This window comes from Microtus ochrogaster, linkage group LG5, assembly GCF_000317375.1.
Source record: "Microtus ochrogaster isolate Prairie Vole_2 linkage group LG5, MicOch1.0, whole genome shotgun sequence".
Classification (NCBI taxonomy): Eukaryota; Metazoa; Chordata; class Mammalia; order Rodentia; family Cricetidae; genus Microtus; species Microtus ochrogaster.
Window position 1 is genome coordinate 18,291,523 of NC_022031.1, and position 4,778 is coordinate 18,296,300.

At 45.1% G+C, this 4,778-nt stretch overlaps 1 protein-coding gene across 1 annotated transcript in view; it reads right to left on the bottom strand.

The window, feature by feature from the left end:
* Positions 1-4,778, bottom strand: part of Mtfr1 (mitochondrial fission regulator 1) — a 31,906-nt gene that overhangs the window by 26,802 nt on the left and 326 nt on the right. The gene's annotated exons all lie outside the window — the stretch shown is intronic.

Below are 4,778 nucleotides of genomic sequence, written 5' to 3' on the forward strand. Positions count from 1 at the left end.
AAAAAAAAAAAAAAATGTATATATGTATACACACAGAGAGAAACTTTTGCTTCTATGACTTAGGTAATATCCAAAGAAACTCTCCTCTCACTTAGGACAAGTAGCTGCAAAAAAGAAAAACGAAAAAAAAAAAAAATCCTGCTCCTGAAACCATTAGAGACCTATCAAGACAGGAGAGTATAGCCAAGTGAAGAGCTCTCTGAAAGCCTCGTAAGTGTAAGAATTTAGTGCCCTAATGAAATTCCTCAATGAAAGAGAATACATTAGTGTTATCAGGAATAGAATAATACTAACCATAATAAAAAGTCCATCAGCACATACCGCACAGACAACTAGAGGCTACAGAAGAAAACACTAGGCGTTGTGGCAGTTACCTCTGGATCCTGTAGGTAATTAATAGTTGGAAGAGTCATCAAGGTGTATTCTGATATGCAGACAACTTTCTTCTCTTAATTTGAGTGACTATTACACAAATGTTTTGTTATCTTATATATTAATGTCTTTGTTATACTTCACGCGATGGCTAATCCATTGTCAACCTCACTGTGCTATCACTGAGGAGCCCCTTTGGGTGTGTCTGTGGAAGATGTTTCCAGAAAGGATTAACCGAGGCGGTAAGGCTTGGTACCACTTTCCTAATGTTGGAGTCCTAGCCAGAATAATGCAAGGAGCAGCATGCTTGTCCTGCCGTCCCACCTTCTGGGATGTCAGTAAGCTGTTGCTTCAGGTTCCCAGAGCTGCAGGGAGATTCTGCTACCGTGCTTGTCCCGGTAGAAAAGAATGTGCCCTCCTTCTTAGCAAGCATTCATAGTCAGAGCAATGAGAAAAGCAGCTAATAACAGTTCACAGCAAAAGTTTTTAAACAGACCTAATTTGGAAACACTTAAAACCTGTTACAATCGGCCAGGTGCTGGTGGCACATGCCTTTTTAATCCCAGCACTTGGAGAGCAAAGGCAGGTAGATCTCTGAGTTTGAGGCCAGCCTTGTCTACAGAGGAAGTTGCAGAACAGCCAGGACAGTTACACAGAGAAACCCTGTCTAAAAACAAAAAAACTTTGTTACAATCACAATAGCTTTTACTAATTAATAGGAATTCTAGCTAGTAAAATGCTAGAATTTAGAGAAAACTATATGCTGGCTCTTAGAGAAAACCTGATTCAACCTAGTATCCTTCTTATTCTTTTTCTCTCTGCCTAGTAATAGCATTTCATTGTGTGTGTGTGTGTGTGTGTGTGTGTGTGTGTGTGTGTGTGTGTGTGTTCAAGTATACGTATGTGTGAAGGCCAGAAAACAACTCTGGGAATTGTATTCCAAGAGCCACCCAGCTTGCTTTCTTGCCTCGTAGCACTGGTACACGTAATCGCACATATGTGCGTGTATATATAAGTAAATTTAAGTGTGCATGTGAGATGGCTAATCTTGTGAATCTAACACATCTGTAATGGCCTAGAACCTAAGCAGCTGGGTCCACCTGTGTGCAATTTTTTGGTTGGATCATTTGTGGTGGGAAGACTCATTCAAAATCTGGGCCACACCTTCTGGTCGCAGGCCACGTAAGGTAGAGAAGAAAGAAACTTCGCTTTCTTGCCTGTTTGCCCTTACTCTCACTGGTACGTTCATCTGTCCTGTTGCTGAGACATTCCTTCCCTGGTGTTAGAACCCACTTCTTTGGGATTCCGATGTGGACCAAAGATGGGTACCTCTCTAGGACTCTGACACCAGACTGGGGCTACTGGGACACTTCAGGTTTTGACCTTCCTGTTAGGAGATAGCCACTGTTCGAATACTGGGACCACAGCCACTCCAATAAACTGTATGGATGTACTAGCAGGTCTGTTCCTCCAGAGAACCCTGACTAATACATCTGTTCCGAAATACATAACCGACCAGAAAGCCTGCTTCCTGAGGACCAGCTTCCATGGTACCAAAAGGCACCATGAGAGTTTCCTAAGGAGAAAAACAACCAACAGGCCTACCCAGTCAGGATGCCTATGAACCACAACAATGTGCAGCTCGGCATAATAACCCTGAGGGTACAATAGTGATTACCTCGCCAGTCACCAGCTCGCTCACTGGAGGCCCACTCCACAGGAGGGAAATCAAGAATGGTACTGGAAGCCGGGGATGGTGGCGCACGCCTTTAATCCCAGCACTTGGGAGGCAGAGGCAGGCGGATCTCTGTGAGTTCGAGACCAGCCTGGTCTACAGAGCTAGTGCCAGGACAGGCTCCAAAGCCACAGAGAAACCCTGTACTGGAAACCGAGCCAACTACCCTGGGCTAGTGAAGTCACAGATATGAGAGAACCTACAACCACCACTTTAACTAACCCAGTATAATCCTACATAATCCTACAGTATAATACATTCTAAATTATTTATCCTAATTTATCACCCCTCACCAGCTTGGTTTTCTGAGGCAGGGTCTCCCACAGGCCTGGAAGAAACAACTTGCTAGGCTGGAGGGCCTGTGAGCCCCCAGAATCCTCCAGTCTGTCTCCCAAGAGCTGAGATTGTAAGTGCATGCCACAATTAGGGAGGCAGAGGCAGGCGGATCTCTGTGAATTTGAGGCCGGCCTGGTCTACAGAGTGAGTTCCTGCAATCCCAACATTTGGAAAGTAGGATCATCCATGAATTCAAGGCTCAATTTACCTACATAGTAAGGTCCAAGTCAACCAGAGCTACAGAGATCCTGATTAAAAAAAGAATAAATTAGGTTTAAAAATCCCAGTTATAAGCCGGGCAATGGTGGCGCACGCCTTTAATCCCAGCACTCGGGAGGCAGAGGCAGGCGGATCTCTGTGAGTTCGAGACCAGCCTGGTCTACAGAGCTAGTTCCAGGACAGGCTCCAAAGCCACAGAGAAACCCTGTCTCGAAAAACCAAAAAAAAAAAAAAATCCCAGTTATACTGGGCGGTGCTGGCACACACCTTTAATCCCAACACTCAGGAGGCAGAGGCAGGAGGATCTCTGTGACTTCAAGCTCAGCCTGGTCTACAAGATCTAGTTCCAGGACAGGCCAGGGCTGTTAAACAGAGAAACCCTGTCTCGAAAAACAAAACAATCCCACCCAGTTATATTGAAATGTATTTATAATTTATTAAAATGTATTTCCTAGTTTGACTTAATTTCCTTACTTTTATATTTTAACAGCTAGCTTACGCTACTCAAATGCAGTTCCACGAACTACTGTTAAATGTTTTCAATTATCTGTCCGTTTACTTGGTGGCAATGGCTTTGAGTGTGACGGCTGAAAACTGAAGTGTCATCAATGAAGGACCTACTTGCAAGGCGGCATATTCTGTTTCCTAAACAGCAGAGCCTCACTCCCTGCCGACTGACTTTAGACTGTTTTTCCAGCCACTCTGCTTTCCAGGGTGGGTGTAATGTCAGTGACAGCTCAGTGGGCGAAGGAGCCTGCTGCCAAGCATATGACCTGAGTTTGACCCCTGAGTCTACGTGGTGGGAGAGAACCGATTACCATATGCTGTCTACTGACCACACATCCACCTCCAAGAGCGATAAAAAATTAATAATTATTTTGAAAAAGAAGGTAGAAGAAATCGATTTATAATTACATACAACAAACTTTGAATATTTCTGTAACGTGTTTAGAAACAGCCGGGCAGCGGTGGTGCACGCGTGTTTCTCACGGCTCACTGAGGCTGAGGCCCGGTGAGTTCAAGGCCAGCCTGGTCCACAGAGGAAGTTCCAGGACAGCCAAAGCTGCACAGAGAAATCCTTTTTCGAAATATCAAAAACAAACTAAGAAGCAAAAAATTCAGCCACACCTTATGGCTCCTGCCTATAATCCCTGCCTCTGTAAAAAATAAAGCAATAGAAGGAGTTTGAGGTGTCTGGGTAACAAAACAAACAGATGGCTAGCCTGGAATATACAATGAAACCCTATCAAAAAAAAAAAAAAGAAAAGAAAGAAAGAAAGAAAGAGAAAAGAAAAAAATGGTGCTAAGAATAAGGAATGGTGGTATGCATCTATAATCCTAGCCCTAGAGAAACAGGCAAAGAGTTCCCACAAGTTCAATACCATCCTGGTCTATATATCAACTTCCAAGTCTGCCAGGGCTCCTTAGTGAGACCTTGTCTCAAATGGAGATTCGGAGGGAGGGGGTGGTGGTGGCCAGGACTATGAAACCAGATAGTAAATCTTTTAAGTATGTTACAACCTCCGTGACTACATCACTGTAATGTAAAAGCAGTAACATACATTATGAAAATAAATGTGACTGGATTCCAATAAAAAGTTATTTATGGAGCTGGGCGTGGTGGCTGAGGCAGGAGGGTGACCTAGAGTTGTCGTAGGCAGCTCTGCCTGCCTAATCTACACACAGTCCTTTCCACCCCATCCTGGAGTAAAAGAAACACAACCCTGTGTCAAAAAAAAAAAAACTTAATTTTTTTTTCTTCTGGGAGTAGTGAAGCAAGCCTTAAACTTTGCACTTAGGAGGTAGAGGGAGGAGGATCAGAACTTCTAAGCCATCTTCATCTAGGTGAAGGCCAGAATGGGTTACATCAGAAAAGTCACAAAACGAGCCATTAAAGTTGGGTTTAGTGTGCCTGCGGCTCTGTCTACTACGCAAACTGCGCACGCCTAAGAAGAAAGTTCAGGGCGGCGAGCCGTCGCTGTCAGAACCTGGCTGGGGCCAGGTGGAGCAGGTTGAACGTCCTGGGCCGCCGCGCTCCGCCTCCCCAGCCCGGACCCAGCCAGGGCGCAGCACCGCCGAGATCCCCCGCCTGGCGGCCGGCGCGGGCAGCCGCCCC